We start from the raw sequence: 9616 nt of genomic DNA on the forward strand, positions 1-9616 counted from the left end.
CACAGCTAAACCTTTTTTCCCCCTTCGATGCCACTCGTGCACGCAAAGCCCGCGTGGGCTGGCAACATGGGCCTGTCCGATTCCCTATCACTAGGTTTGGCCCGTTCGTCGGCCTGCAGGCTGCAGAGCACGCGCTAGGCCGGCGGCATCTCTGACTCTGACGGTCTTCCGGTCATCGTGGTGGTGGATGTGCATCCAACTTCCACAGCGATTGCATACAGAGAGATTCTGAGGCAGCAGGGATGTGCCAAGCATGAAGATTACGATGTTATGAAGAAGAAATGCCCTAGCCGCGAGTGCTACTTGGCAATGGCTGGGCCTGGACGGATGGGATGGCGTTCCATGGGTGAACAAAAAGTTAAATTATTGATGCGTTTAGTCATGTGCTCTGTATATGCAAACAGAGCTTTGCTCGTAGTGCGATAGTGGTAGGCATGCATGCCACACGGTAGCGGCGGACCGCTGCCATGCCAGCATGCCAGCGACCGGGAATCACAATGATGCCCTAGCCACGGCTGGTGACTTCTGACTATAATCGGCCGAAGCTGCCGCACAAGGCTGTGATATCCGTTTGTGCAGCTACGATCGTCGTCGGCCCTACTGTCGCCGGGAGGTGAGGCGTCGCGTCTGGCCTCAGTGGCGACCCGACCACCGTTGCGGGCATTCACAAGCATTCCGTTCATACAGCAAGACTGGCAGATTGAAATAGTTGCAGCGATTCAGCGATTCAGCTAGATTTTGGTGATATTTAGAGTTGAAAGTCGAAATTATACTAGCAGTGCAGCTGAAGTTGAAGAGTCGAGAGAGGCATTGATGGGCCGGTGTTTGTTTGCATTCAGCTGGGCTATGCAATAAGATGGCTGGCCCAAACCATATTCGTTGAAATAATTTGTTTTTAAATCCTAATGTGTAGAATAAAATTAAATCCATAGAGAATTGTTGTTCTACATGACTGGACAAATAGTTAGTATGATGAGAATCTGCATGTGATGCATACGAGTGTTCACATCGAGGCATGACCCCGCACATAGTTTGCAACATTTTTTTTTTGTGTTATCACATCAACGCATTCCCAACTGTATATGCACGAAATTACTTGCTTCTGTCCCCAAATATAATATGTCCCAGACATTTCAAGATTCGAAGATTGAAATTGAACATTGCAATATTTGACTAACAATTAGCCTCATGTAACATATATTTATTTTACAAAATTAATATCACTGCATTGACATTTATATTAATATCACTGCATTAAAAAAAGAAAGGGTTTTGCCCTCAGGTCACAGGGACCCACGCGTGGGTTGTGCGTGGGCTTTCTTTTATATTAATATATATGTAAAAGATGCGTTCCCTAATAACCATCCACTCCATCCTAAGGACCTGTTCGGTTGCCTGCATGTCCTCAACTTATCCCGCATCACTGAGCTAGGCTCCAACGAGCCAGGCCAGTTGCATGCAAGTGCAGCATGATTGGTTGCATGCATGCATGCACCTAGGCCCCATAGAACAGCTGTTTGGTTACCTGCCTTTCTTTGTTTTTCCACACCGAATGTCTCACAGTCCATCCGTGTTCGTGTGCCGTGCTGCATCAGCTCGCCTTAGCTCCCGAGAAACGCTCAATTCTACGTTTCCAGCGGGCCTGGCTCCGGCTGTACGGCTGCATGGCCAGAGCCTGGATCGAGCGATGGACCAGTAAACCAATCAACTCAAACTTGCATCTACAGACCCTGGCTACGGGAGAAGCAGGCAACAACACGCCCTAAATCGCCGAGTCGCCGACCACGACGACCGCTGAAGGTTTCCACCTGAACCGCGCCACCGCCGACGAGAGTCCGCTCCGTGGTGGTCGTCTTTTCACGCTGCGACGTTCCGTCCGTCGCTGGACGCGGAGGTATTTATTCCTTCCACACTGCTGGCGCCGATGAGTAGCCCTACCTGCCGCCGCTTCTTCCTCCTCTATCAGCTCCTCGGATCTCTCTCTCTCTCTCTCTCTCTCTTTGAAATCTGAATTCGCTTCCTCATCCGGTTAGCCTTGCCCGTTCCCTGTCTGGTTCCGCGTCCCGGATGAGGCCCGTCGATCCAATCACCCAAATCCCCAATTTTTTAGGTCATGTTCCTCTCCCTGCAAGGTCAAGATGAATCAGCTGTGAATAAGTAGAAAATTGCCTTCTGAAACGCTTTATTTACAAGTATATTTCAATCTGCCTTTTGGAATCTGTTTATTCTGTTCTTGAAAACCTAGATGAATAGATGATACAATCAGGTCGACTTTCTCATCCAAGCTTTACCAGATTGATTGCTCTGCGCACACAAGTTAGCTGATTTCCCATAGCTCATTAGGGTATTGACTTGGGGCTGTACGGTCTGAATCCAAGGGTTACTTTTATTTTTGTATTTGTATTCAGCATGCAATTTATTTTCTGCTTGTTTTTTTTAGCATTCTGCCAATTGTGTGGCCAGTTTTATCATCAATGGTTTCCAGCCTACACATCAGTTAACAACTGAACTCCCATCACAGGCAACATGCCAGTCCATGTTACTACAACTATTTCATAGCCCATCAACCAAACTGGATAAGCTCTTTAGGGTAGTTCACCCAACCTGGGCAGACTACCTTTAAACAGCATGCCGTAATCCGCTAACTTAGCTGTGAGTTGGGTTAAAAAACGCCTCAGTGGTCAAACCCTAGTAACCTCAAACTTTTTTTTAATACTCGTAATGCCAAACTTTTATCGGATACTCGTAACCTCAAACTTTTATCGAAAAATTAACCTCAAACTTCCAACATATCCATTGCTCCAGGTTGTGATTTCCTCTCTATTGTTCAGGCTCACTAGCTTGTTCCTGTCAACATGATTTTCCTTGTTCTGTGACCCAATCAAACAAAATTGGACATTTTCATTGCTCCAGGATGTGATTTCCTCTCTAATGTTGAGGCCCGCTAGCTTGTTCCTGTCAACATGATTTTCCTCATTCTGTGACTGATACAAAATCCTTTCCTTGATAGTCTTCAAGTGCTATGGATACCTAATATCTATGTGAAGATATACACCTTTATATTTATGTCACAGTTGCTACATAAACATCATACGAGGTCATATGATTTATGTGTTGCTTGTGCATTTGCTAGGAGATGTCTTTCCTGTCAGATGGAGATTCATTCTCATCTGATTTATGTAGTGAAGATCGAAATGCAAGCCAGCAGAGGAGAGAGCTAGTAGAGGTAACTAATGTGCACACTTATTTCTATGTTTGTTCCATGAACTTCATTGGTGGATAGGGTTCTATTTTGACACAAAAGCCGAATATTAGCATATATCATTGGTCTATATCATTATCTGAATGCACGCTGTTTCCATATGGTGACATATTATCCTTTCTCTCAAACACTTAGGGCCAGAGTTCTAGAACTGGGGCACTAAGTACACATGTGGAGCAAAGGGCTTATAACCTTCGCCCTCGGAAGGATGATTCAGTTACAATTGAAAGGAGATCAGAATTAGCGAGATTGAGGCGGGAGCAGCAGAATCAGAGAAGAAATAAGCGCAAGGAAGCTGAAACTTTGCGTCAGCAAGAGATAAGGGACTATGAGGAATTTACCCGCAGCAAACTCTGGTGGTTTGATGAAGAACTTCCTGAAAAAAGTGATAAGGATTTGGAAGATAGAAGTAAGCGTTTGACCCTCCCCCCCCCTCCCCCGACCCTTTTTCCCCCTCTCCCGTCATTGTTATATTGAATACTGTCACTGACTATGCTCTATCTTTTACTCCATGCAGTTGAGGTAACAATTGGTGGTACAGGGGCAAAAGTGGGCATGAGAGGTGAGTTGTATTCTAGTCTAAGAATTTTATGAGCGGGTATTGGGAAGGTCTATGGAGAGTTTCTTAATCTGAGTAGTAGAAGCAATGATTTATTAAAAATACTTGGGGGCATCCTGTCATACACCATGTGATAAACAACTTTAAAAAAAATCATAGTATCATGATTTTCACTCTACTTGAAGGTATCTCAAATAGACCAGTCAAAAGCAAGCATGAGAATAATGAAAGATGAGAGAGCAAAAGAGCCAGTTATGCATGCAAGTTGTCTCATTTAAAACTTATGCAACAATATTACCAAGTACTGATCAGTGAAAAACCAAATGATCTCATTTACAACATGTTCATCATTATTTACCATTATTCTTTACATAGCTCACAGTGGCTTGGAATACTCACTATTTTTTAATGAGAACCTTGTTAAGTAAACATTAAAAAATGTTATAATATTCACTGTTACTTTCTATTTAAAATTAATTACCAGAATGGCGCCCATATTTTGAAGCCTCGGATCCTGGGCTTTTCAATATTACGCTGAAGGGTGCTAATTGGGAAGTTGAGAGGTTGGCTTTGCAGGCTGGTGCTTCTGTGGTTGGGCTTCAATCTTCTACAGGTGATCTTTTCACCGATTGTCAATTTCATGTGTTGCTTATTCTTGTCTTGACTTGTTTATTTCAAAACACTTCAATGATTCACTTTTGTTTATTTATTGTAGGAGACACATACCTTTTTTCTTGCTCTGGTACCATTGTTGAGTTTTTTGAAGAGAGTACCATGATTGTGACAGTTGCAAATTTGGTTAGATGTCCAGATGCTGTTCAAGTAGCAAACAACCTGAAGGTTGGGTCCATCTTTTTATTATAATTGGTGAAGTTTTGGTCAGCCTTCCCCATAAACACTAACAATTTTTTTACTCTTTGTTATTTGTTGTAGATATCTGTATATTTGCTGCAAGATCATAAAACTTTGGAAGGCCACCTGGCCTATCATGATTTTTATCACAACATCTGTGTGATTCGGGTTCAGTCTCCTTTCCATCTGCCAGGAAAAAGATTTAGTTCAAATATAGAGGCCATCAACTTTGACAAGATCTGTTCAAGAGATGTAGTTGCATTGGGTCGTGACAAAGAGAACCATGCCTTACTGGTTACTACAGGAAAGATTATTCCAAAAAGTAGCAAGTTTGACTGTGATGAACTTTTAGTATCAACGTGCAGGATTTCAAAGGTGAGCATATTATAGAATGTATTTGTGTTGATATCATGGTGTTTATTGTTGCAGTCCCCATTTGAATTTCATCCAATAATTCCTATGCTTATTAATTTTGGTACATTAGTCTTTTGCCCTTTTATAGCTGAAGGCTGTTATTTTAGCCCATACATACAGGATTGGCAAAAGGACTTTATAAGCTAATCCTTCTATGTCCTTTTTGAATAATAGAGTGACTACCATTATATTTTGGCAGGTAGAAGTTGGGGGTCCGCTGATGGACTTTGATGGAAATTTCATTGGGATGAACTATTATGACGCTAAGGAAACTCCTTTTGTTCCAAGTTTCATTGTGTTGAAGTGTTTGAAGCAGTTCAAATTATTCCGGTATGCATTTGATTGTTCTGGCTTTACTTAATGGAACACTAAATAGGTTCGGTGGATTCCATCTCTACATGTCCCTTGGGACTTACTGGTTCGTCACTCATCTATTTTTTAGTTGGGCCCTGGATCACCAGGAATCCCTAGATTGGGAACTTTGGCTAATTGGCCAGCATGGACACGTTCATTCATGGTGAAATTCTTTATAAGTTTGGCTATTATTATTAGTCTATGGTTGAAAGTAATTATGATTGGTGATGTTGTGGACTTGTGGTGCTAAATGTAGTAGGTGCTTGGTATAGGAGTACACAATGTAAATGCCATAAAGCTTCATGACTATATGAGGACAGCACTTGTGCCTTTCTTTGCTTAGTGAGATTGTTATGAGCTATGGTGGGGCAATCCTTCTCCCTATCTTTGTCAGGGGTTTAGGGTTTTAGTTTGCTTATTAAGCGGATACCTACCAATTATACCTGTATTAATCTTAAAGTGAGAACTCTTCATCGTGTATATGGACTTACCTATTTGTTTACTTTATTTGCTTGTGAGAACTCTCGCATGCCATTTCATGCAATAGGAAAGGTGCTGGTTCAACTTTCTGATGCAGAAAATAATACATGGTTTGTCAGAATCACAGATTTTTTGTCTTTTTTGTTTCCTTTGCAACGGTGATGCAGTACTGTTATAAGACCATGGCTTGGGCTGCGAGTTAGAACTCTTCATGCAGAAGGATCTATTGCACATGAAAAGATGCAAACGAACTTCCATGGGGCCACTGGTGTTGTTATTGAGAAGGTTTGCTTTTCTGTCTTCTTGTTTGCCCCTTCCTAGTGAATCGATACAGAGCACATGAAATTTAGGGACATAAATGTTGGTTCTACTAAAGGAAACCTTTGTCTTGTGGTCTTGCCTGGTCACAGTGCTATACGTTCTGATTTCCTTATTTTGGGTTTTCGATTTGATGGGCATATTGGAATTGTAGATTGAAGAAGATTCTCCTGCCAAAGAATCTGGTTTGAATGAAGGGGATATCATCAATCAAATCGATGGTGTTTATATCTCTAACGCGGCAGAGGTATGTTCTGGATATGCCCTTGTATGATGCACCCAACCTGAGCTTGAAGGCCCAATGAATGCAAGCGGGATGTGTTTCGTTGCTTGGCTTTTATGGGCCAGCTGTGAGATGTTTCTTTGGATCAGATTTACATTCTATTATGGCATAGGGGATGATCACAACAGTCAGCAAGGGCGCATGCTCTAGTACAATATTGAATATACAGATATGGCCAAACATGAGTACTACATACAATCACATGTTCCTCAGAACTTAAAAACCACTTAAACAATTAGCAGAAGTAAAATGTTTTTATTTTTTACTGCATTTAGATATTTCTTTTAGAACTCTAATAAGAATGAGGATACAAGTTTGTGTGAAACTTGAACTATTGGGTGGAAGGATTAGCGTCAAGAAACTTTAGATGGATTTTGAGGCACACAAGTCAACTTTATTGAAATTTCACATTACTACCAAGTTGTAAATATCAGATCTACAATTTGCATTACTCATGTATCAAATTTAAACTATGGGAAAGGATGGATTACATGTACTGCTGGGTTTCCAAGAGGCATTGTCCATATGTTTGTATTCATACCCATGGGAAACTGCATTTCTGTATAATTTGATGGTGCATTTGAATAATTTCTGTATCCAAGCAAGAGGTTGGTCAGCCATTAGCTTCTCCCTAGGTGCTGCATCCGCTCATGCTTGCCCTGAGAATCAGTGGAAGCAAATGCATATGCATTTGACAGTTTAAGCTGTCCTGCAAGGAGGCAACCAAAACACGTTCTAGCATGCTATTTTTCATACAAGGCTTCTAGAGGCAATTGAATTCACCCCATAATATTTTATAATGAATCTTTGATGATATTTTTGGTACCAGCTTGGTGGCATACTGCTGGATATGAGTACCGCGTATCTCGTGGACATGAGATACCACCTGAGCTTTGCTCTGGCAGAGTACAACAGGACTGAAATGTGCATTCAGGTTTGGTCGATTGAATAGTAACACGAAAAGAATCGTTATAAGATGTTGCTGGTCAAGTTGTTGAATGTTCTAATCACCGCTGCTTCTCTTGTTTGTATATCAAATCCAGTTTGGTTTGAGGGGCTGTAAACATGTAAGAACGATTGCCAGTATGCAGATCACATCCACATCCGGTGGTTTAAACAAGTAATATTATTTTCATATTTAATTAAACACGCCATGTGTGAAATTAGTGAAAAATAATAGGCAATGACTAGTCTCTTTGTTTAATTCCAGGTGGCCTTTTCCAAAGCCAATAATTGTGAAGACCTATGCACGCGGGAAACTTAGCCGCGAAGAATGGTATGCCTTGGAATCCTCCTCACGGGAATCCTCACCGGCTAGCACCTAGCTATTTAGTGTTGTTTTTAGCCTTTTGAGCGCATATAAATGCTTGTTGCAAGCATCAGCGCTTGAACTATTTATTTGAGCGCATATAAACTCTTGGATGCCAGAATTATGTATGGATTTCATTCTAGGACAAGTACATGTATCCTCTTATTTCTTGTTGCCAGCATTCTGAGCTGTTGGTTGACACAACTTAGTTCCGATTAAAATTCAGACATTACCAGTATGGACATATGAGTTGCATATGAATTTGCCAATGGAACGTGCTCCCTCCTATTACCTTAAATATATGGTGTTAGGATAACTTCATGTATTTGAAACTGGAGTATCAATTATTTTGAAACTTTTGCCAATATATTATGTAGAAGATCAAGAATTCAAATTATATAGCAGATCAACTAATTATGTAGTAGATTCTTTATTTTATTTTATTTTTTGAAAAAAGTTGCAGTAACAATTTGCTATATTTATTTTGACACTATTTTAAACCTAGAATCGTAGATGCAAATTTTCAATAATCTTTAAAAGTTGTGATTTTTTTAAAATTTTTTGAAAGTGTTCATTAGATAAGGTTCTGGTGAACGCCAAGTAGTCTATATCTCTACTAAAAAAAACGCAAAGAGGCGACGAAACGTCGTACGTCGCAGTTCCTCCGCTCCATCGTCCCGCGCTCCATGGCATTCGAGGGCATTTGAGCCGTCCGTCAACGTGAGTCGCGGCGGGGGAGCTTCAGTGCTCTACGATTGAAGGAGACGGTTCCTCCACTCCATCGTCCCGCGCTCCAGGGCATTCGAGCCATCCGTCAACGTGAGTCGCGGCGGGGGAGCTTCAACGCTCTACGATCGAAGGAGATGACCCCACCCGCGCCCACGAATGTCCCTCGCCACGAGCCACCGATCATCGGCCCTTCGATCAGCCTGTCCCTTCTCCTCACACCTATCCCCGCAATTTCTCCACAGAATTAGCGTATCCCGCCTACCCCACGCCGCACCACCAAATCAAGCGCCCCCTGAATTGCGCTCCCTTTCCTCTGCCTCCTTGTGTCTTTGCATCGCCATCACCTACAATGAAGCCCAAGCAGCTGCTCATCATCCTCTCCATCCTATACTCAAACTGCACCTCTGCTACCTCTACAAACCCCATAAGTGAGATCCCCATCTCGTTATGGTTCCATTTTGCCTATTTCTGTTGAATTCCATGAACCATAACTCATCCTAGCCTATCTCCGACGAGGTCCTAGCCATGGCGTGTCTTACGTGCATGGCACCACCGTGCCTGCTCGCCGTTGTTGTTAGCCAGAGGAAGAAGATGACGCCGCAGCCGTAGATCTCCACATCAATGGCTTGCGTAACTAATAAGGGTACCCCTTTGCGTGGACCCGATATTCTGTGGACTACAGTTGGCCATATGCCCCACGGCCTGCGGGCCGACCCACAGCACAGTTTTTTGGCCTAGCCCAGGCACGGCCCGGCACGGTCGTCATGCCCGTGCCGACCCGGCCTACACCACAGGCCGAGCCTTGGCCGCTGCCTTAGCCCGTGGGCTGGCCCAGCACGGCCTAGCCCATTTGGCCCGTGGGCCACCAACGGGCGGCTCGGCCTGTTTAGGCCTGTTTCGACCCAGCTTCTGGCCGTATAAAAGCTGCGATGGGCCGCTCCTCCTGCCGAAACCCTACCCCCTTCGAGCCGCCTCCCCCGCTCCTCCGACCCCCGCTTCGGCGCTCCCTCCATCCCTCGCCCTCCGCCTGACCCTCAGTAACCGAGAACTTAAGTC

General features: G+C 43.2%; 1 long non-coding RNA gene across 1 annotated transcript; it reads left to right on the top strand.

Annotated features, from left to right (window-relative positions):
- The first annotated feature begins 3137 nt into the window (after window positions 1-3137).
- On the top strand, window positions 3138-3816 carry LOC111257838. The gene is made up of 3 exons (XR_002678395.1): window positions 3138-3226; window positions 3398-3671; window positions 3780-3816. It is a non-coding gene; the product is annotated as an uncharacterized LOC111257838 (long non-coding RNA).
- Window positions 3817-9616: the final 5800 nt, after the last annotated feature.

This window comes from Setaria italica, chromosome VII (genome assembly GCF_000263155.2).
Source record: "Setaria italica strain Yugu1 chromosome VII, Setaria_italica_v2.0, whole genome shotgun sequence".
NCBI lineage: Eukaryota > Viridiplantae > Streptophyta > Magnoliopsida > Poales > Poaceae > Setaria > Setaria italica.